The sequence below is a fragment of the Hordeum vulgare genome, chromosome 5H (assembly GCF_904849725.1).
Source record: "Hordeum vulgare subsp. vulgare chromosome 5H, MorexV3_pseudomolecules_assembly, whole genome shotgun sequence".
NCBI classification, from domain to species: domain Eukaryota; kingdom Viridiplantae; phylum Streptophyta; class Magnoliopsida; order Poales; family Poaceae; genus Hordeum; species Hordeum vulgare.
The window spans coordinates 133,185,604-133,211,218 of NC_058522.1; the positions used below are offsets into that span (position 1 = coordinate 133,185,604).

Here is a 25,615-nt window from a genome sequence, read left to right on the forward strand (position 1 = left end):
CTTGAGAGCAAGCAAACCACACCTGAACATGCATTTCTATTGCAACCAAAAATACGAGGGGCTAGACTAAACACCCAAGAACAACTCCCTAGTTGACAACTCCTTCAAACGAAGCACGGAATAAATCCTACGAATTAAACAAAAGAGCATCACGGCAAAATATCGCGCGAACTAACTTGCTCTAATGCTAAAACTAATTGCACAGAAAAATCACATGGATTTTTCTACCCCGAAAACATATAAAATATGTGGGGTTGCACAACAAAATAATGCCACACGAAAATGCGAGAAAATAATCTAGACACGGAAAAATAAACTAGCGCAATTCCCTACACGTAAAAATACAAACGACTGCTCTAAAATACATGGATTAATGGTTTCTAAAACATGGGCATTTTATCTAAGGCATACGGGCTATCCGGACACGCACGAAAAACATTACGGGACGCAAACATAATAGGACATCATGCTAAACTAGGTGTTAGGCACGCTAAACGACTTCAAACAAATATGCAAGTTGTAAATTCGTAATCTACGCGTAATTCTACACGAAATACATGTGCTACACGTCGCGATCCGACTTACGGAATAAAAACTACGGGCAAAACAATATTCGTCTATTTCCTGAAATTTAACTAAATCCGAAAAACCTAATAACTACACGGGCCGAAACCATCCTATGGGCCTAAATATCCAGGGCGCATAATAACAACCTACCGCTGGGGCGGAGGTTAGGCAAGGAGCTGCTCACCTGAGTGGGCCAAGCCCAGGGCGCCGGAGGCCACGGGAGGCGGCAGCCTACTGCTGTTGGGCCGAGGGAAGGAGCCGGCCCAGGGCGAGGCGTGAGCTGGGCCGTCGGGCACCGCTCGTGCTGGTCGGCCCAGCCTTAGTCGATCGGCTTGGGGGGCTGTCCACGTCGTGCTCCTCGTCCGGCTGGACAGGAGGCGGCGGCGGGGAGCAGGGGTCTCCATGAGGCGGCGAGGGGCGGGACTCGGCAGATCTGGCGCAGGACGCCCGGGATCTGCCCGTTCCCGAGGTGGAAGCGTCCTTGGCGGCGGGGTAGAGGCCGAGGCGGCGGCGGGAGGCTCGGGCAGCGCCGGCTCCTAGCGGCGGCTCGCTGCGGTGCACGGCGACGGGAACAGAGGCCGGCGGCGTGACGCACGCAGCGAGATGACGGCGGCGAGAGGCTCCTAGCGGGGATCTCCGGCGAGGGGCTGGCAGCTCGGGCTGGTGGACGTGGGAGGAGAGAGGTGCTCTGTTTGCACGGTGGTCGTCCGGACATGTCGGTCTCCGGCTGTCACAACTCTCCTACACTACAAGAGGATCTCGCCCCGAGATCCAAGAACGAAAGGGGGAGAGGATGAGAAAGCAAGAGGTAAAACTTAGTCGCTTCTTTGACAAACGAGTGAAACCAACGATCCTTGAAGGTAGCAAAGAGATGAGGAATGATATGAGAAGGAAGCAAGAATTCACGGAAAATTTCGGTAGCACTTCGGTAGGAATATGGGACAAAAAATTCGACAAGGTGGAAGAATTAGACAATATTCATAACAAACAACTAAATAGAACAAGGGAACACCATGATCTTGATAGAACAAGAAGCTAGACCCAAAAGAGCAATATCACAATGCCTCCGGAACAATAAAATAGGAACTAGCTCAAGCGGAAGAAGAGAATGAAGAAAGGAATGACAACTATCATCACAATAGAATTGAAGAGCCTCCGGACAGAGAATTGACTTAGTAGCTGGAAAACCAACAACGAAAAGAACAAGATAGTAGTTGGCTTATGAAAATCATCTTAACATCTATGAGGTGACAACCAACCACTACAAGAACCAAGGATAGATGAAAGCAAAGATATGAAAACTTCTTACACCAAGAGGATACATTGAGAACTTGGATTAATGACAGCACCATGATAGCAACAATCCATAGGAAAAGCTTTAGGTGAGATCCAAACCAAGATAGCTCAATGAAGAAATCATGGGTTGAAAATATCTCATGATCAAAGAATTGGTGGTTTTAATTATCTCATACTTGAATGGAAGTCTCTTCGAGGCTCCTACACTAACAAGAATGCTATAATACCACATCAAAAGATAAGGAAGAACAATTGCACATATAAATGCAAGAGAAAGGATACTTGAGGTACTCCAACAGAATCTTGAGGAACACTTGAGAATGAATTGAAACCTTGATGAACCACCATGAAGGACCTCCGTATACAAATGAATGACGCAACGATACGAAGGTAGAAAAGAATAAGATTATGACCTTGCCAAGATTTAGATGAAGCCTCACAAAGAGATTCTTGAGAAAACTTGGAACTCCGGAAAAGAAAAGATAATAACAGTTGAGAAAAAGGAATTGATATCATGAGCCAGTCCGAAAGAAGAATTGATATCATTTGATGAAACAAGAATAAGAATTATGTTATTCTTATCCTTCACCAAATTATATTGATGACAAGCAACGGATTTAGCATACAACTTATTCTTCTTGAAAGAATCTTGAAGAGACAGAGAGATAAGCACCACTTGAGGCATAATTGAAGGAAGAACCGGTAAGAATTCATAGTTGAATGGAAAACCAAGAATCAATGGAGAAACATGAGAACGAAGAGATCATGAGCCACCTGAGCGAAAAACTAGAACAAGGCACCAGAATAAACGAGAGACGAACGAAGAGACAACAATTAAGAACAATCAAGGATGAAAGCTGAAAGCTGAGAACGAAGAATCTTCTAAAATGATGGCCTTCGGAGGATCGAGAAATAAAAAACAACTCAAAGAAGCACCGGATAGCGAGAAATGGATTACTCATGATTGGAACAAATGAGAGGATACACGAAGCTGAGATGACAGTCTTCACAAGAATGGAACAAGACTGAGAGAAACACTCCTTCGAATCTGCAAGCTGAGAAAGAAGAGGAGAACACCACCAAGAATAACTAAGACACTCCGGAATAATGAAGAATGAAAGGTTGATCCAAATAAGAGAATAAATTCAAATAGATCTTGAAGAAGTAATATGACTGATGGAAATCATACTTACGTCATAGTTGAAAAGATTTAATGATTTCCGGGAAAAAAATAAAAGAGTCAGGAAAGATCCTGGGAAAGAACCTCTAGGTTATGGGCCCACTCAAAGAAACCACTGTTAGAAAAGATTGCTGGAACGATTGATATTGGACCGGTATGAAGAAAACTAGATGAGGTTAGCACCTCGAAATAATTAAAAGAATTGAAAACGAGAAACTACTGAAATATCTTTAACACTCCGGGTAGAAAGAGAGAGGAATCAATAACAAGATAGTCTGAAAGAATCTCCAACATAGGAAAGAATTACAAGCACGAAAAGGATATGATGAACACAGATAGCTGAAATAAATTCACCGGTAAGGATGATAAGAATGAACAAATATGACACGAATCTGCTGAGAATCTTCACAATGAATCACCGGGTAAGAGAGAAAAGAACAGACAGCGGAAGCACAATGAAAAGAAAACTCTTGGATGAAAATTGAATCACTCATAAAAAGGACAGGAGGGTGGGGAAAAACAAAGACAACTTGGGCTAGATGAGATGAACTCCGAAATAAGATGAGAGAATAATCTTGGACGATATTTGATATAGCAAAAGAACTAATACTCACATAAAAATATGAGAACACCTCTAAGAAAATATATGAAATCACCACCTGACATCGAAGCAACACGAATTACCATATTCAGCAAAACAAAGGGAGAGGCTTATGAAACAAGCCAGAACACACTCATGAGAAAGATTTCGTCCGATATTTTCGTGGACAGGAATCCACTAGATGTCGAACCCCAACCTAACATCATGCGTTTGTTGGAAGATAGTCCTATAAGTAACTACTTGAATTCCCACCTATGAATTCCCGAAATTTCTAGTCATGCAATCTGGTACACGGATACAAGGAGTAATAATCACACAACTCCTATACTAACCCGTCACTTGTATCACATCCGGCTACACACGACCAGAATCTCGGACGTTCATCTACTACAGACCCTCGTGATCACAACGATACAAAGTATGGAAGTACTCCCGAACAATCTGCACCAGTACTGGGGACATCGGGGTTATCTCGCCACTACTAGTATTGAAGCAATTACGAACATCCTTCGTTCTGAGATACTAAGAAATCTGAATGATAACAATGTGCTCAAGAATCCCCTGGAGCTCAACTCCCGTGAAACTCAAAGCAGATAGGAGGTAGAAAGACAGAACTCCGTCACATAGGCATCATATAGATTCCAAAAATATCCGCGTGATCCTAAATTTTTTTTGAGTGAGAAGAGGAGTAGAATTAAATTATTACGTCAAGATTCCTCACCAGAGCATAGAAGAGGAGAAAAAATAATCCTACACTCCGATATATAACTAGACTCAAAGCAGTTTTTCACTAGACTCGACTCGGCCAAGTTCGATCAATCAAGGGGGTGTTGGAATTATGCCCTAGAGGCAATAATAAATATAGTTATTATTATAATTCCTGTATCAAGATAATCGTTTCTTATCCATGCTATAATTGTATCGAATGAAGACTCATTTACATGTGTGGATACATAGACAAAATACCGTCCCTAGCAAGCCTCTAGTTGGCTAGCCAGTTGATCAAAGATAGTCAGTGTCTTCTGATTATGAACAAGGTGTTGTTGCTTGATAACTGGATCACGTCATTAGGAGAATCACGTGATGGACTAGACCCAAACTAATAGACGTAGCATGTTGATCGTGTCATTTTGTTGCTACTGTTTTTCTGCGTGTCAAGTATTTATTCCTATGACCATGAGATCATATAACTCACTGACACCGGAGGAATGCTTTGTGTGTATCAAACGTCGCAACGTAACTGGGTGACTATAAAGATGCTCTACAGGTATCTCCGAAGGTGTTAGTTGAGTTAGTATGGATCAAGACTGGGATTTGTCACTCCGTGTAACGGAGAGGTATCTCGGGGCCCACTCGGTAATACAACATCACACACAAGCCTTGCAAGCAATGTGACTTAGTGTAAGTTGCGGGATCTTGTATTACGGAACGAGTAAAGAGACTTGCCAGTAAACGAGATTGAAATAGGTATGCGGATACTGACGATCGAATCTCGGGCAAGTAACATACCGAAGGACAAAGGGAATGACATACGGGATTATATGAATCCTTGGCACTAAGGTTCAAACGGTAAGATCTTCGTAGAATATGTAGGATCCAATATGGGCATCCAGGTCCCGCTATTGGATATTGACCGAGGAGTCTCTCGGGTCATGTCTACATAGTTCTCGAACCCGCAGGGTCTGCACACTTAAGGTTCGACGTTGTTTTATACGTATTTGAGTTATATGGTTGGTTACCGAATGTTGTTCGGAGTCTCGGATGAGATCACGGGCGTAACGAGGGTTTCCGGAATGGTCCGGAAACGAAGATTGATATATAGGATGACCTCATTTGATTACCGGAAGGTTTTCGGAGTTACCGGGAATGTACCGGGAATGACGAATGGGTTCCGGGAGTTCACCGGGGGGGGGGGGGGGCAACCCACCCTGGGGAAGCCCATAGGCCTTGAGGGTGTCACACCAGCCCTTAGTGGGCTGGTGGTACAGCCCAAAAGGGCCCTATGCACCTAGGAAAGAAAATCAAAGAGAAAAGAAAAAAAAGAGGAGGTGGGAAGGGAAGGAAGGACTCCCACCCACCAAACCAAGTCCAACTCGGTTTGGGGGGGAGCCTTCCCCCTTGGACTCGGCCGACCCCTTTGGGGCTCCTTGAGCCCCAAGTCAAGGTCCCCTCCCTCCCAGCTATATATACGGAGGTTTTAGGGCTGATTTGAGACGAATTTTCCACGGCAGCCCGACCACATACCTCCACGGTTTTTCCTCTAGATCGCGTTTCTACGGAGCTCGGGCGGAGCCCTGCTGACACAAGGTCATCACCAACCTCCGGAGCGCCGTCACCCTGCCGGATAACTCTTCTACCTCTCCATCTCTCTTGCTGGATCAAGAAGGCCGAGATCATCGTCGAGCTGTACGTGTGCTAAACGCGGAGGTGTCGTCCGTTCGGTACTAGATCGTGGGACTGATCGCGGGATTGTTCGCGGGGCGGATTGAGGGACGTGAGGACATTCCACTACATCAACTGCGTTCACTAACGCTTCTGCTGTACGGTCTACAGGGGTACGTAGATCACACATCCCCTCTCGTAGATGGACATCACTATGATAGGTCTTCGTGCACGTAGGAAAATTTTGTTTCCCATGCGAGGTTCCCCAACAGTGGCATCATGAGCTAGGTTCATGCGTAGATGTCTTCTCGAGTAGAACACAAAAGTTTTTGTGGGCGGTGATGTGCGTTTTTCTGCCCTCCTTAGTCTTTTCTTGATTCCGCGGTATTGTTGGATTGAAGCGGCTTGGACCGACATTACTCGTACGCTTACGAGAGACTCGTTTCATCGCTACGAGTAACCCCGTTGCTCAAAGATGACTGGCAAGTGTCGGTTTCTCCAACTTTAGTTGAATCGAATTTGACCGAGGAGGTCCTTGGATGAGGTTAAATAGCAACTCATATATCTCCGTTGTGGTGTTTGCGTAAGTAAGATGCGATCCTACTAGATACCCATGGTCACCACGTAAAACATGCAACAACAATATTAGAGGACGTCTAACTTGTTTTTGCAGGGTATGCTTGTGATGTGATATGGCCAACGATGTGATGTGATATATTGGATGTATGAGATGATCATGTTGTAATAGAAAAAATCGACTTGCACGTCGATGGTACGGCAACCGGCAGGAGCCATAGGGTTGTCTTTATACTAATGTTTGTGCTTGCAGATGCGTTTACTATTTTGCTAGGATGTAGCTTTAGTAGTAATAGCATGAGTAGCACGACAACCCTGATGGCAACACGTTGATTGAGATCATGGTGTGGCGCCGGTGACAAGAAGATCGTGTCGGTGCTTTGGTGATGGAGATCAAGAAGCACGTGATGATGGCCATATCATGTCACTTATGAATTGCATGTAATGTTAATCCTTTTATGCACCTTATTTTGCTTAGCACGACGGTAGCATTATGAGGTGATCTCTCACTAAAATTTCAAGACGAAATTGTGTTCTCCCCGACTGTGCACCGTTGCTACAGTTCGTCGTTTCGAGACACCACGTGATGATCGGGTGTGATAGACTCAACGTTCACATACAACGGGTGCAAAACAGTTGCGCACGCAGAACACTCGGGTTAAGCTTGACGAGCCTAGCATGTGCAGACATGGCCTCGGAACACATGAGACCGAAAGGTCGATCATGAATCATATAGATGATATGATTAGCATAGGGATGCTTACCACTGAAACTATACTCAACTCACGTGATGATCTGACTTGAGCTAGTGTAAGTGGATCATGAACCACTCAAATGACTAGAGAGATGTACTTTTTGAGTGGGAGTTTAGCGAATAATTTGATTAAGTTAAACTCTAATTATCTTGAACATAGTCTAAGTCCAATTTGAATATATTTGTGTTGTAGATCATGGCTCATGCTACAGTCATCCTGAATTTTAATACGTTCCTAGAGAAAGCTAAGTTGAAAGATGATGGAAGCAACTTTGTAGACTGGGCTCGTAATCTTAAGCTAATCTTACAAGCTAGGAAGAAGGATTTTGTCCTTAATGCTACGCTAGGAGATGAACCACCCGCTACGGCTGATCAGGATGTTAAGAACGCTTGGTTAGCACGTAAGGAGGACTACTCAATAGTTCAATGTGCAGTCTTGTATGGCTTAGAACCGGGACTTCAACGTCGCTTTGAGCATCATGGAGCATTTGAGATGTTCCAAGAGTTGAAGTTTATCTTTCAGAAGAACGCCCGGATCGAGAGGTATGAGACCTCCGATAAATTCTATGCTTGCAAGATGGAGGAGAACTCGTCTGTCAGTGAACTTGTGCTCAAAATGTCTGGGTACTCAAACCGTCTAGCTGAGCTGGGGATTGAACTCCCGCAAGAGGCTATCACTGACAGAATCCTTCAATCACTGCCGCCAAGCTATAAAGGCTTTGTGTTGAACTACAACATGCAAGGGATGAACAAGTCTCCCGGCGAGTTGTTTGCGATGCTGAAAGTCGCAGAGTCTGAACTCCGTAAAGAGCATCAAGTGTTGATGGTGAATAAGACCACTAGTTTCAAGAGAAACGGCAAAGGCAAGAAGGGTAATTCAAAGAAGAGCGGCAAGCCTGTTGCCAATCCGACGAAGAAACCCAAAGCTGGACCTAAGCCTGAAACGGAGTGTTACTATTGCAAGGGTATGGGTCACTGGAAGCGCAATTGCCCCAAGTATCTGGCATATAAGAAGGCGGCCAAAGAAAAATCAGGTATATTTGATATACATGTTATTGATGTGTACTTAACCGGCTCTCGTAGTAGTGCCTGGGTATTCGATACCGGTTCTGTTGCTCATATTTGCAACTCGAAACAGGAACTGCGGAATAGACGAAGGCTGGCGAAAGATGAAATGACGATGCGCGTAGGAAATGGTTCCAAAGTTGATGCACCGTCGGCACAGTTTCACTTCAGTTACCATCAGGATTAGTGATGAACTGAAATCATTGTTATTTAGTGCCTGCGTTGAGCATGAACATTATATCTGGATCTTGTTTATTGCGAGACGGTTACTCTTTGAAGTCAGAGAATAATGGTTGTTCTATTTCTATGAGTAACATCTTTTATGGTCATGCACCTAATGTGAGAGGATTGTTCATATTGAATCTTGATAGCGATACGCATATACATAACATTGAGACCAAAAGAGTTAGAGTTAACAATGATAGCGCCATATTTTTGTGGCACTGCCGCTTAGGTCATATTGGTGTAAAGCGCATTAAGAAACTCCATGCTGATGGACTTTTGGAGTCACTTGACTTTGATTCACTTGACACGTGCGAACCATGCCTCATGGGCAAGATGACTAAGACTCCGTTCTCCGGAACAATGGAGCGTGCAAGTGACTTGTTGGAAATCATACATATCGATGTGTGTGGTCCGATGAGCGTGGAGGCACGCAGCGGATATCGTTATCTTCTCACCTTCACTGACGATTTGAGTAGATATGATTACGTCTACTTGATGAAGCACAAGTCTGAAACATTTGAAAAGTTCAAGCAATTTCAAAGTGAAGTTGAAAATCATCGTAACAAGAAGATCAAGTTCCTACGGTCTGATCGTGGGGGTGAATATCTAAGTTTCGAGTTTGGTGCTCACTTAAGACAATGTGGAATTGTTTCACAGTTAACACCTCCTGGAACACCACAGCGTAATGGTGTGTCCGAACGTCGTAATCGTACTTTATTAGAGATGGTGCGATCTATGATGTCTCTTACCGATTTGCCGTTATCGTTTTGGGGTTATGCATTAGAAACAGCTGCATTCACTTTAAATAGGGCACCATCAAAATCCGTTGAGACGACACCATACGAACTATGGTATGTCGTTTCTTAAAGTTTGGGGATGTGATGCTTATGTCAAAAAGCTTGAGCCTGAAAAGATGGAACCCAAAGCGGAAAGGTGCGTCTTCATAGGTTACCCAAAAGAGACAGTTGGGTACACCTTCTATCTCAAATCCGAGGGCAAAGTGTTTGTTGCTAAAAACAGAGCTTTTCTCGAGAAGGAGTTTCTCTCGAGAGAATTGAGTGGGAGGAAGATAGAATTTGACGAGGTTGTCGAACCTCTCATCGCTCTGGATGGTGGCGCAGGGCAAGGGGAAACCTCTATCGTTGCGACGCCGGTTGAGGAGGAAGTTAATGATGATGATCATGAAGCTCCAGTTCAAGTTTCTGTCGAACCACGCAGGTCGATGAGACCACGTGCTGCTCCAGAGTGGTACGGTAATCCCGTCTTATCAATCATGTTGTTAGACAACAATGAACCTGCAAATTATGAAGAAGCAATGGTGGGCCCAGATTCCAACAAATGGCTAGAAGCCATGAAGTCCGAGATAGGATCCATGTATGAGAACAAAGTGTGGACTTTGGAGGTACTACCTGAGGGCCGCAAGGCTATTCAGAACAAATGGATCTTTAAGAGGAAGACGGACGCTGACGGCAATGTGACCGTTTATAAAGCTCGACTTGTGGCAAAGGGTTTTTCACAAGTTCAAGGAGTTGACTACGATGATACATTCTCACCCGTAGCGATGCTTAAGTCCGTCAGAATCATGTTAGCAATAGCTGCATTTTTCGATTATGAAATCTGGCAGATGGATGTCAAAACGGCGTTCCTTAACGGTTTCCTTAAGGAAGAGTTGTATATGATACAACCCGAAGGTTTTGTCGATCCTAAGAATGCTGACAAGGTGTGCAAGCTCCAGCGATCCATTTATGGACTGGTGCAAGCATCTCGGAGTTGGAACAAATGCTTTGATGAGGTGATCAAGGCATTTGGGTTTATACAAGTGGTTGGAGAATCTTGTATTTACAAGAAAGTGAGTGGGAGCTCTATGGCCTTTCTAATATTATATGTGGATGACATATTGCTGATTGGAAACAACGTGGAGTTTTTAGAGAGCATAAAGGATTACTTGAATAAGAGTTTCTCTATGAAGGACCTAGGAGAAGCTGCTTACATTCTAGGCATTAAGATCTATAGGGATAGATCAAAACGCCTGATAGGACTTTCACAAAGCACATACCTTGATAAAGTTTTGAAGAGGTTCAAAATGGAACAGTCCAAGAAAGGGTTCTTGCCAGTTTTACAAGGTATGAGATTGAGTAAGACTCAGTGCCCAACAACTTATGAAGATAGAGAGCATATGCGCTCCGTCCCCTATGCTTCAGCCATAGGTTCTATCATGTATGCAATGTTGTGCACTAGGCCGGATGTTAGCCTGGCCATAAGTATGGCAGGTAGGTTCCAGAGTAATCCAGGAGTGGATCACTGGACAACGGTCAAGAATATCCTGAAGTACCTGAAAAGGACTAAGGAGATGTTTCTCGTGTATGGAGGTGACGAAGAGCTCGCCGTAAAAGGTTACGTCGATGCAAGCTTTGACACAGATCCGGACGACTCTAAGTCGCAAACCGGATACGTATTTATTCCTAATGGGGGTGCGGTAAGCTGGTGCAGTTCCAAGCAAAGCGTCGTAGAAGATTCTACATGTGAAGCGGAGTACATGGCTGCCTCGGAGGCGGCTAAGGAGGGTGTTTGGATGAAGTAGTTCATGACGGATCTTGGAGTGGTGCCAAGCGCACTGAATCCAATAACCTTGTTCTGTGACAACACGGGTGCCATTGCCCTAGCAAAGGAACCACGGTTTCACAAGAAGTCCAGACACATCAAACGACGCTTCAACCTCATCCGCGACTACGTCGAAGGGGAGGACGTAAATATATGCAAAGTGCACACGGATCAGAATGTAGCAGACCCGCTGACTAAACCTCCTCCACGGCAAAAGCATGATCAACACCAGAACTGTATGGGTGTTAGATTTATTACAATGTAATTCACATGATGATGTGAGGGCCATATTATTGACTCTAGTGCAAGTGGGAGACTGTTGGAATTATGCCCTAGAGGAAATAATAAATATAGTTATTATTATAATTCCTGTATCAAGATACTCGTTTATTATCCATGCTATAATTGTATTGAATGAAGACTCATTTACATGTGTGGATACATAGACAAAATACCGTCCCTAGCAAGCCTCTAGTTGGCTAGCCAGTTGATCAAAGATAGTCAGTGTCTTCTGATTATGAACAAGGTGTTGTTGCTTGATAACTGGATCACGTCATTAGGAGAATCACGTGATGGACTAGACCCAAACTAATAGACGTAGCATGTTGATCGTGTCATTTTGTTGCTACTGTTTTTCTGCGTGTCAAGTATTTATTCCTATGACCATGAGATCATATAACTCACTGACACCGGAGGAATGCTTTGTGTGTATCAAACGTCGCAACGTAACTGGGTGACTATAAAGATGCTCTACAGGTATCTCCGAAGGTCTTAGTTGAGTTAGTATGGATCAAGACTGGGATTTGTCACTCCGTGTAACGGAGAGGTATCTCGGGGCCCACTCGGTAATACAACATCACACACAAGCCTTGCAAGCAATGTGACTTAGTGTAAGTTGCGGGATCTTGTATTACGGAACGAGTAAAGAGACTTGCCAGTAAACGAGATTGAAATAGGTATGCGGATACTGACGATCGAATCTCGGGCAAGTAACATACCGAAGGACAAAGGGAATGACATACGGGATTATATGAATCCTTGGCACTAAGGTTCAAACGGTAAGATCTTCGTAGAATATGTAGGATCCAATATGGGCATCCAGGTCCCGCTATTGGATATTGACCGAGGAGTCTCTCGGGTCATGTCTACATAGTTCTCGAACCCGCAGGGTCTGCACACTTAAGGTTCGACGTTGTTTTATACGTATTTGAGTTGTATGGTTGGTTACCGAATGTTGTTCGGAGTCTCGGATGAGATCATGGACGTCACGAGGGTTTCCGGAATGGTCCGAAAACGAAGATTGATATATAGGATGACCTCATTTGATTACCGGAAGGTTTTCGGAGTTACCGGGAATGTACCGGGAATGACGAATGGGTTCCGGGAGTTCACCGGGGGGGGGGGGGCAACCCACCCCGGGGAAGCCCATAGGCCTTGAGGGTGTCACACCAGCCCTTAGTGGGCTGGTGGGACAGCCCAAAAGGGCCCTATGCGCCTAGGAAAGAAAATCAAAGAGAAAAGAAAAAAAAGAGGAGGTGGGAAGGCAAGGAAGGACTCCCACCCACCAAACCAAGTCCAACTCGGTTTGGGGGGGGAGCCTTCCCCCTTGGACTCGGCCGACCCCCTTGGGGCTCCTTGAGCCCCAAGGCAAGGTCCCCTCCCTCCCACCTATATACACGGAGGTTTTAGGGCTGATTTGAGACGACTTTTCCACGGCAGTCCGACCACATACCTCCACGGTTTTTCCTCTAGATCGCGTTTCTGCGGAGCTCGGGCGGAGCACGGCTGAGACAAGGTCATCACCAACCTCCGGAGCGCCGTCACGCTGCCGGAGAACTCTTCTACCTCTCCGTCTCTCTTGCTGGATCAAGAAGGCCGAGATCATCGTCGAGCTATACGTGTGCGGAACGCGGAGGTGCCGTCCGTTCGGTACTAGATCGTGGGACTGATCGCGGGATTGTTCGCGGGGCGGATCGAGGGACGTGAGGACGTTCCACTACATCAACCACGTTCACTAACGCTTCAGCTGTACGGTCTACAAGGGTACGTAGATCACACATCCCCTCTCGTAGATGGACATCACCATGATAGGTCTTCGTGCGCGTAGGAAAATTTTGTTTCCCATGCGACGTTCCCCAACAGGGGGCTCCTAGGTCGATACTGCTCTGATACCAACTTGTCACGCCCAAGATGCGACCCTATCCTCAATTTGGAACGAAGGCCTCGTCAGGGATAGAAGCGCACCTCGTCGTGTCGCAAGAATGGATACCGTTACAAGTACATGTACTAAAATGAAGAGGTATATATATAGTTGGCTTACACTCGCCACAAGCTACATTAGAGTCACATCAGTACATTACATAATCATCAAGAGTAAGAGCAGGGTCCGTCTACGGACGAAAACAAACGACAAAAGAAGAACGACGTCCATCCTTGCTATCCCAGGCTGCCGGCCTGGAACCCATCCTAGATCGATGAAGAAGAAGAAGAAGCAACTCCAAATGAATAATCAACGCACTCGCGTCAAGTAACCTTTACCTGTTCCTGCAACTGGTGTTGTAGTAATCTTTGAGCCACAGAGGACTCAGCAATCTCATTTCCAAAGGTATCAAGACTAGCAAAGCTTAATGGGTGAGGCATGGTTAAGTGGTGAGGTTGCAGCAGCGGCTAAGCATATATTTGATGGCTAAACTTACGAGTACATGAAATAGGAGGGGGTAGATCTACGCACAGCGGACGGGAACTACGGATGATCAAATGAGTGATCCTGAACACCTAGCTACGTCAGACATAACCCCACCGTGTCCTCGATCGGAAAAGGAACTCACGAAAGAGAGAGTCACGGTTACGCACACAGTTGGCATATTTTAATTAAGTTAAATTCATGTTATCTAGAACCAGTGTTAAACAAAGTTTCCACGTTGCCACATAACCGCGGGCACGGCTTTTCGAAAAGATTTAACCCTGCAGGGGTGCTCCAACTAGTCCATCACAAATTACCACAAGCCGCATAAAAAACCTCAACTCTGAGATTACCCAAAGCATCACCGGAATCCCGATGCACAAGATATCTCGTCAAAGGTAAAACTAATCCAGCAAGGCCACCCGGTGTGTCGACGAACCCGATAGGAGCCGCGTATCTCGTTCTCAGGACACACCGTCTATGCATAGTGGACGGTATCCAAACCTCGAGTTGCCCCATGGTGGCACCGCCGACTGCTAGGTGGGTGGACCAACACTCATGCGGAGCACTGGCCCGGGGGGTTGATTAAATTATCCTCGGGGTCCGAAAAGTCCCTATGCAATTTTATTAGGTGATTAGGCAAATGTAGTACCAATGTTGGGCCTTGCCAGACCAGCTTTAATCTAAAACAAAATATCAAGGGGGTCCCCATAACAACCCCGATCGTGTTAGGAGCGCTCATTTATGGAAATTAACTCCGGTAGCCGGAAACTAAGGGGCAAAGGTGGAACAAAACACCAGCTAGAAAGGCCGAGCCTTCCACCTTTTACCAAGTATATAGGTGCATTAAATTAAATAGCATTTAATATGGTGATATAACAAGGAACCCATGCTTTCACATGGAAGCATCTGCACCTACAACTAGCAACGCTATCAATAGGGTTAAGCAAGCAGTAACATAGCCAATCAGTGGTTTGCTAGGTTGAACAGGTTGAAGGTTTTCATGGCATTGTTGAGAGGCTGATATTTAACATGTGGTAGGCAACGAGACATAATCGATAGAAACGGTAAAATAGCATGGCAATGATAGTAATGGTATCTGGGGAAATGGTCATCTTGCCTGAGATCCCGCTTGGAAGAAGAATGACTCCGTGAAGCAGATGAAACGATGTAGTCGAAGGGGTCCTCACTTTCGACACGCTTGCAGAACTCTATCGAGACGAAGGAAACCAGAAACAAGAATCAACACACGATATACACGACACGATGCAAGACGCACATGATGCATGAACGGTCTAATGCAAGGCATGACAATCACAACAATAAAACACTACACATTAAGTGAAGCTCGGTATGCAACGGGTTGCATACTGACGAAACTCCATATTTAATTATTAGTTCACTCCCGTTTATTTACACGGCAATATTAAAATGTTGTTAACATGGCACGGGGTGAAGCACAAATTAAACTACCTATCTAGGCATTTTAAATGAAGTCGGAAATGACATATAGCACCTCCGAGACGAGCTCAAATGTTAATTTACAATTCTCTCCAGATCTGAACTAACACATTTAATTGGTTGTTAAACAGCAAAACAAATAGTTTCACGTGATTCTACGCGTCATTTCAAGCAATCTACACATAAAGAACATCTCCAACAGAGCTACGTTTCAAAAGATACAAGCACCGCAAGATATGATGGCATGAATGCAATGTGTGTGCAACGACGGTCACGAGCACTTCAAAACATACAACCAGCAAGGGAAAATGAAACTACACGAGATTCTAAGACGGTTTCATGTAGGACACGATCAAATCGGAGCTACGGTTCAAAAACTACGAGCGAAACAAGAAATGACTACAATCTGCGAAAATCAGCCACATAGCATTTTCTACACCCCACAACTACGGGCTACACAACTCCGATAAACTCAAGCAAGGCATGACACGAAAGAGGGCAAGAAGCACTACTACAAACAACTATCAACAACTGGCATGGCATCATGGATCACTAGGAAAAGAAGTCACAAAATGGCATCTCACACACTATTTCAGACTTAGTGAAAATTACACCTCATGAAAGTGCAGTTTTCGATCTGAAGCTATATTGACAGCAGAAAAACCAGTAGCTACAGGACTCCAAATGGCATGAAAATTCACAGCAAGCTAGAGAAACATAAGGACTACAAGTTACTCCATTGGACCAACCTCAAAAGAGCTACAGATCACAAGATACAAGCAAGACAAGACATCAACAAAATATAACCGATTCCAGACATAGAAATATTTCAGCTCCTCCAAATCAGCACTATTTCTAGCAACTTGAGAGCAAGCAAACCACACCTAAACATGCATTTCTATTGCATCCAAAAATACGAGGGGCTAGACTAAACACTCAAGAACAACTCCCTAGTTGACAACTCCTTCAAACGAAGCACGGAATAAATCCTACGAATTAAACAAAAGAGCATCATGGCAAAATATCGCGCGAACTAACTTGCTCTAATGTTAAAACTAATTGCACAGAAAAATCACATGGATTTTTCTACCCCGAAAACATATAAAATATGTGCGGTCGCGCAACAAAATAATGCCACACGAAAATGCGAGAAATAATCTAGACACGGAAAAATAAACTAGCGCAATTCCCTACACGTAAAAATACAAACGACTGCTCTAAAATACATGGATTAATGGTTCCTAAAACATGGGCATTTTATCTAAGGCATACGGGCTATCCGGACACGCGCGAAAAATATTACGGGACGCAAACATAATAGGACAACACGCTAAATTAGGCGTTAGGCACGCTAAACGACTTCGAACAAATATGCAAGTTGTAAATTTGTAATCTACGCGTAATTCTACACGAAATACATGTGCTACACGTCACGGTCCGACTTACGGAATAAAAACTACGGGAAAAACAATATTCGTCTATTTCCTGAAATTTAACTAAATCCGAAAAACCTAATAACTACACGGGCCGAAACCATCCTATGGGCCTAAATATCCACGGGCGCATAATAACAACCTACCGCTGGGGCGGAGGTTAGGCAAGGAGCTTCTCACCTGAGTGGGCCGAGCCCAGGGCGCCAGAGGCCACGGGAGGCGGCAGCCTACTACTGTTGGGCCGAGGGAGGGAGCCGGCCCAGGGGGAGGCGTGAGCTGGGCCCTCGGGCACCGCTCGCGCTGGCCGGCCTAGGCGTAGTCGATTTGGCTTGGGGGGACTATCCTCGTCGTGCTCCTCGTCCGGCTGGACACGAGGCGGCGGCGGGGAGCAGGGGTCTCCACGAGGCGGCGAGGGGCGGGACTCGGCAGATCTGGCGCAGGACGCCCGGGATATGCCCGTTCCCGAGGTGGAAGCGTCCTTGGCGGCGGGGTAGAGGCCAAGGCGGCGGCGGGAGGCTCAGGCAGTGCCGGCTCCTAGAGGCGGCTCGCTGCGGTGCACGGTGACGGGAACGGAGGCCGGCGGCGCGACGCAAGCAGCGAGATGGCGGCAGCGAGAGGCTCCTAGCAGGGATCTCCGGCGAGGGGCTGGCAGCTCGGGCTGCTGGACGTGGGAGGAGAGAGGGGCTCTGTTGGCACGATGGTCGTCTGGACATGTCCGGTAGGTGGGGTTTTGGACGAATCTGAGCCATTAAATGTAAATCCAATGGCCAGATTTGGTCAGAGGGGTTGGGCTGCGGGATTTAGAAGGGTGAGGGCTAGCATGTGGAGTTTTTGAGGGGGGTGGCTGCAAAAATCACTAGGGGAAACCCTAGTGAAGTGAGAGGGCTCTCTCTAGGGGGGTGCTACTTATATAGGGTTGGTCTGTGGTGGGGTGGACCTCATCCGTCCGATCGCGATCCGAAGACCACGAACGGAGGAAGTGGCTAGGTGGAACTAGTGGGCTATGTAGAGCGGTTATCCGGAGACGAGAGGGAAAACGGGCGGCGCGGCAACGCGATGTAAAACACCGGGACACGTCCGACGACAGACCGAATACGATGCCGCTACGGTCGACCGTTCGGGTGCCAGACGGACTCCGATCGCGACGAAATTCGACAGGCGGCCTAGCTATATTAAAATAAGACCGCACGTGAAATCTCAACCCGATCAGAGAAAGTTTAACGCACACTTTTAAAATAGGGTTTCGACGGTGCCGCGGGCGCATGCGAGTGCGGTCGGACTCAGAACGGACAACGTCGAGGACCGACAACTAACAACGGATGCAAGTTTTGAAAACGGGCGGCAACGGGATGCCGATGCAATGCTGATGATGCGCATGATGCGATGATGATGCGACAAAAGAAAATACACACACGACGAAAACGGAAAGAAAAGGGGAATCTTCTGGAACATCGGTCTCGGGCTGTCACAAAAATGCATTGATTTTAAAACGCGTGTAGCTTTTAAACCGTGCATCGTATGCAAAAAAACCGTAGATATTTAAAACGTGTAGAATTTCACGTAGATTAATAGTTTCCAACTCCCATGCATATTTAAAATTGTTTTGTGTGTTGTTTGCATTGGTTTGCGTGTCGACGTGATAGAAACGGTTTAGCTCGTAGTTAATTAACCGTAGCTCCGTTGGAGATGATCCATATATGTAAATGGACTAGAACGACGAGTAGAATCACGTGAACCACTTTCTTTTAACGTTTAAAAAATATAGAAGGTGATTAGGACAAATCTAGACAGATTTAGAATGTAACGCGTGGGGTCATTTCAGAGATGCTACACGTCGTTTTCGGACTAATTTAAAATGCCTAGATAGGTAAATTATTTGTGCTTCACCCCTTTCCATGTTTAACAACATTTAATATTGCCGTGTACCTAAACGAGAGTGAACTTAATAATTAAATCTGGAGTTTCGTCAATATGCAACTCGTTTGACTGTGTGAATTGCCATGCCATCCCTTGTATATTTGAAACTGATCATGCATCATATGTGAATTGCATTATGTCGTGCATGTGGCGTGGTGAATATCGTGTGTTGATTCTTATTTTCGGTCGCTTCGTGTCGATAGAGTTCCGCAAGCGTGTCGGAATGTGAGGACCCGTTCGACTACGTCGGCTCGTCTGCTTCACGGAGTTGTTCTTCTTCCAAGTTGGATCTCAGGCAAGATAATCATTTACCTAGATACCATTACTATCATTGCCATGCTAGTTGTTTCGTTTCTATCGTTATGTCTCGCTCCCTACCACCTGTTAAATATCAGCCTCCCAACATTGCCATGAAAACCTTCAACCTGTCTACAACCTAGCAAACCACTAATTGGCTATGTTACCGCTTGCTTAACCATTGGATAGCTTTGCTAGTTGCACGTGCAGTTGCTTCCATGTGAAAATATGCGTTCCTTGTTTTATCACCCTATTAATACTATTTAATTTAATGCACCTATATACTTGGTAAAAGGTGGAAGGCTAGGCCTTCTAGCCTGGTGTTTTGTTCCACCTTTGCCACCCTTAGTTTTGGCTACTGGTGTTATGTTCCATAAATGAGCGCTCCTAACATGCTTGGGGTTTTTATGGGGACCCCCTATATTCTCGTTTTGGGATAAAACTCGTCTGGCAAGGCCCAACATTGGTACTATATTTGCCCAAAATAATAATTCTGTTAATACTGAAAAACATAGGGCGTCATGAACCCGAGGAGTAATTCAACATATACAAGGGGGGCAGTGCTGATGGTGTTGGTCCCAAACAGACCAGCTTATTAACGCTACCCGGGGCAACTCGGCGTTTGGCGTGATAACCATAGCTCATCCGTCCTGTCTTGAGAACGAGATACGCGACTCCTATCGGGTTTGTCGACACGCCGGGCAGCCTTGCTGGACTTGTTTTACCTTTCTCGAGCGTCTAGTGCGAGGGATTCTGAGGATGCTTTGGGTTATATCAAGGTTGAGGTTTTCCAATAGGATCCCAAGGAGATCACGGGTTTTCCCTGTTTGAGGTCATTCCATCGCAGCGTGTGGTAGTTTGTGATGGACTAGTTGGAGCACCCCTGCAGGGTTAAATCTTTCGAAATTCGTGCCCGCGTTTATGTGGCAACATGGAAACTTTGTTTAACATCCGGTTCTAGATAACTTGAAGTAAACTTAATTAAAAACTTGCCAACTGAGTGCGTAACCGTGACTGTCTTTTTCGTGAGCTCCTTCTCCGATCGAGACACGGTGGGGTTATGTCTGACGTAAGTAGGTGTTCATGATCATTCATTCGATCATGTGTATCTCACGTCCGCTATGCGTAAATCACCCCCTCTTTCTTTCTTGTACTCGTAAGTTAGCCACCTGAAATAAATGCTTCGTCGCTTGCTGCAGCCTCACCACTTAACCATACCTCACCCATTAAGCTTTGCTAGTCTTGATACCTTTGGGAATAAGATTGCTGAGTCCTTGTGGCTCATAGATTACTACAACACTAGTTGCAGGTAGATGTAAAGAGTACTTTGACGTGAGCGCGTCAATTGTGCTATTTGGAGTTTCTTCTTCTTCTTCTTCGATCTAGGATGGGTTCCAGGCCGACACCCTGGGATAGGAAGGATGGGCGTCGTCCTTTTATCGTTTGTTTTCGTCCATAGACGGACCCCGCGCTTCATCATGATGTTTGTATGTATTGTACTGATGTGACTGTGATGTAGCTTGTGGCGAGTGTAAGCCAACTCCTTATACTCATCTTTTCAGTACATGTACTTGTAACGATATCAATTCTTGCAAAACTACGAGATGCGTTTCTATCCCTATCGAGGCCCTCGTGCCAAAGTAAGGATAGGACTGCATCTTGGGCGTTACACCCACTCCCCTCCACCTATATATAGAGGGAGGGGAGCCCCAAGAGGACACACGAAGCCCTTGGCGCCCTCTCTCTCCTTAGATCGTTCTCTCCTCCGTTCGCGGTTTTGGTAGTGCTAGGCATAGCCGTGCCGAGATAGAACCACCACCGCCGCCACCACACCGTAGTGGTGCCAGAGAACTCATCCACTACTCTGCCCTCGCTTGATGAATCGAGGAGGCGGAGACGTCATCGAGTTGTACGTGTACTGAACACGGAGGTGCCATCTGTTCGATGCTTGATCGGGAGTTCATGGGACGGACCCTGATTGGATTGCGAAGACGTACCACTACATCAACCGTGTTCTTAAACGCTTCCACTTAGCGATCTACAAGGGTATGCAGATACAATATCTCTCCTCTTGTAGATGTGCATCTCCTACATTTATCTTGGTGAGCGTAGGAATTTTTTTGTTTCTCATGAAACGTTCCCCAACAGTGATATCAGACCTACGTCTATGCGTAGATGACATGATGAGTAGAACACAAAGGAGTTTGTAGGCGTTGATATTCATATTGCTTCCATCCTTAGTCCTTTCTTGGTTCAGAAGTACTGTGGGATGAAACGGCCCGGACCAACTTTACTCGTCCATGTACGAGAGACCGGTTCCATCGACTGACATGCAACTTGTTGCATAAAGATGGGTGGCGGGTGTCTGTCTCTCCTACTTTAGTTGAATCGAATTTGACAAAGGCGGTCCTTGTAGAAGGTTAAATAGAAACTTGCATATCACTGTTGTGGTTTTTGCGTAGGTAAGAAGCGTTCTTGCTAGATACCCGTAGAAACCACGTAAAACATGCAACAATAAATTAGAGGAAGTCTAACTTGTTTTTGCAGGGTATGTTGTGATATGATATGGCAAAGACATGATGATATATATTTGATGTATGAGATGATCATGTTGTAATAGTTAATATCGACTTGCAAGTCGATGCTACGGCAACCGGCAGGAGCCATAGGGTTGTCTTTAATTATTGTATGACCTTTGTGTCACTCATTAAGCGCTAGGTAATGCTTCACTTTATATCTACACAGTAGCACTAGTAGTACAAGCATGGTTGGCGCGACAACCTCGATGGCAGCACAAGGATGGAGATCATGGTGTGGCACCAGTGATGATGAAGATCATGTCGGTGCTCTGGAGATGGAGATCAAAAGCACAAGTTCATGGCCATATCATGTCACTTATGATTTGCATGTGATGTTAATCCTTTTATGCACCTTGTTATGCTTAGGACGACGATAGCATTATAAGGTGATCCCTCACTAAAATTTCAAGATAAAATTGTGTTCTCCCCGAGTGTGCACGTTGCGACAGTTCGTCGTTTTGACACACCACATGATGATCGGGTGTAATAGATTCTACGTTCACATACAATGGGTGCAAGACAGTTTTGCACACGCGAAACACTCGGGTTAAACTTGACGAGCCTAGCATGTACAGACATGGCCTCGAAACACAAGAGACCGAAAGATCGAACATGAGTCATATAGTTGATATGATCAACATAAAGATGTTCACCATTGAAACCAGCTCATCTCACGTGATGATCGGACTGGGATTGGTGATTTTGGATCATGTACCATTCAAATGACCAGAGGGATGTGAATTTTATTGGGAGTTCTTAAGTAATATGATTAATTGAACTATTTATCATGAACATAGTCAGAATGTCTTTGCAAATTATGTAGTAGATGATTAGCGTGTGATGTAGCTCCCTTGGTTTTTGATATGTTCCTCGAGAAAACTAAGTTGAAAGATGATAGTAGCAATTATGAGGACTGGGTCCGTGAACTGAGGATTGTCTTCATTGCTGCACAGAAGGCTTATGTCCTTAATGCACCACTCTGTGTGCTAACCCAAGCGTCGTGTGTAGATATTGCGAATATATGACATACACGTTTTGATGACTACATGATAGTTCAGTCTGTCTTGCTTTATAACTTAGAATTGAGGCACCCAAACGTTATGAACATCATGGAACATATTAGATGTTCCAAGAGATGAAATTAGGATTTCAAGATTATGCCCGCGTTCGGAGGTATGAGACCTCCTACGAGATTCTTTGCCAGCAAAGTAAAGGAGAAAAGCTCAATCGTTGAGCATGTGCTCAGATTGTCTAGGTGCTACAATTACTTGAATCAAGTGGGAGTTGATCTTCTACATGAGATAGTGATTGACATAGTTCTCCAAAGTTACTGCCACCATGCTATTGAGCTTCGTGATGAACTATAGCATATTAGGGATGGAGATAATTATCCTTGTGCTATTCATGATGTTTGAAACCACGAAGGTAGAAATCAAGTAGGAGCATCAAGTGTTGATGGTTGGTAAAACCACTCATTTCAAGAAGGGCAAGGGAAAGAAGGGAATATTTGAGAATGGCAAGACAATTGTCACTCAAATAAAAGACACCCAAGGTTGAACCCAAACCCAAGTCTAAGGGCTTCTATGATGAGGGGAATGATCACTAAGGCGGAAATGCCCTAGGCACTTGGTAGATAAGAAGGCTAGCAATGTCAAGAGAAGTATATTAGATATACGTGTTATTGATGTGTACTTTAGTAGTACTCCTAGAAGCACATGGGTATTAGATACCGTTTTAGTTGCTAAATGTTAGTGACTCAAAATAAAAGCTACGAAATAGACAGAGACTTGCTAAAGGCGAGGTGACGATGTGTATTGGAAGTGTTTCCAGGGTTATTGTGATCACCATCGCACGCTCCCTCTAACTTCAGGATTGGTGTTAAACCTAAATGTCATTTGGTGTTTGCTTTGAGCATGAACATGGTTGGATCGTGTTTATTGCAATGTGGTTATTCATTTAAATAGAATAATGGATACTCTTTTTTACTTGAATAATAACTTCAATGGTCATGCACCTAATATGAGTGGTTTATTGAATCTCGATCGTAGTCATGCACATGTTCATAATATTGATGCCAAGTGATACAAAGTAGTAATCATAGTACCACTTACTTGTGGCACTGCCACTTAAGTCATATTGGTAGAAAACTCATGAAGAAGCTCCATGCTGATGGATATTTGGACTCACTCGTTTTTGAATCGTTTGAGACATGTGAACCATGCCTATTGGTGTAAACGCATAAAGAAACTCCATGCAGATGGATCGTTTAAACTCACTTGATTTTGAATCACTTGAGACATGCAAATCATGCCACATGGGCAAGATGACTGAAGACCTCTTTTTCTAGTGAGATGGAATGAGCAAGTGACTTGTTGGAAATAATACATTTTGATCTATGAAGTCCAGTAAGTGTTGAGGCACGCATTGGATATCATTATGTTCTTACTTCACTAATGATTTGGTTAGATATTGGTGTATTTTCTTGATGAATCACAAGTCTAAAATATTGAAAAGTTCAGGAAATTTCAGAGTGAAGTTGAAGAACGTCGTGACAAGAGGATAATATGTCTACGATGTGATCGTAGAGGTAAATATATGAGTTGCGAGTTTGATATACATTCAAGACAATGTGGAAATTGTTTCACAACTCATGCCACCTGGAACACAATAGTGTGATGGTGTGTCCGAATGTCATGGCCACACCCTATTGGGTATGATGCATACTATGATGTCTCTTATCAAATTACCACTATCATTTTTGGGGTTATGCATTAGAGACAACCACATTCACTTTAATAGGGCACCACGTAATTCCGTTGAGATGACACTGTATGAAGTATGGTTTGGAGAAACCTAAGCTGTCGTTTCTTAAAGTTTGGTGTTGCGATGCTTATATCAAAAGGCTCCAACCCGATAAGCTCGAACCGAAAGCGGATAATTGCATCTTCATAGGATAGCCAGAGGAATCCGTTAGGTATACCTCCTGTCTCAGTTCCGAAAGCAAAGTGTTTGTTGATAAAAATGGGTCCTTCCTCGAGAAAGAGTTCTCTCAAAAGAATTGAGTGGGAGGATGGTAGAACTTGATGAGGTTGTTGAACCGTCACTTAAAACAGAGTGTAGTAGGGCACCAGAAACTGTTCCTGTGGCGCCTACACCACTTGAATTGGAAGCTGATGATGGTGATCATGAAGCTTCAGATCAAGTCACTACCAAACCTCGTAGGTCGACAAGGACACGTACTTCTCCAAAGTGGTATGGTAATCCTGTCTTGGAGGTCATGTTTCTAGACAACAATGAACCTACGAGCTATGGAGAAGCGATGGTGGGACCGGATTCCGACAAATGGCCGGAGGCCATGAAATCCGAGATAGGATCCATGCATGAAAACGAAGTGTGGACTTTGGAACTACTGTTTGATGGTTGTAATGCTATTAAGTACAGATGGATCTTTAAAAGGAAGACGGATGATGATGGTAAATGTCACCATTTAGAAAGCTCGACTTGTCGAAGTGAGGTGTCTGACAAGTTCAAGGATTTGACTATGATTAGACTTTCGCACTCATAGCAATGCTAAAGTATGTTGGAATTATGTTGGCAGTTGCTGCATTTTTCGATTATGAAATCTTGCACATGGATGTCAAAACATTGTTTCCTCGACGGTTTCCTTGAGGAAAGGTTGTACGTGATACAACCAAAAGGTTTTGTCGATCGTAAGGATGCTCAGAAGTATGCAACCTCCAACGATCCTTCTCTGGACTGGAGCAAGCATATCAGAGTTGGAATATATGCTTTGATAAGATGATCAAAGCTTATGGGTTTATTCAAAGTTTATGAGAAACTTGTATTTCCAAGAAAGTGAGTGGACGCACTATAGAATTTCTGATGAGTATATGTGATTAACATATTGTTGATCGGAAATGATGTAGAATTTCTGGAAAGCATACAGGGTTGTTTGAAAAGTATGTTTTCAAAGAAAAACCTGGATTGAGCTACTTGAA

General features: G+C 44.6%; 1 pseudogene; it reads right to left on the bottom strand.

The window, feature by feature from the left end:
• Nucleotides 1–798: 798 nt before the first annotated feature.
• The window catches only part of LOC123396414, a 76,043-nt pseudogene continuing 51,226 nt past the window's right edge, over nucleotides 799–25,615 (bottom strand).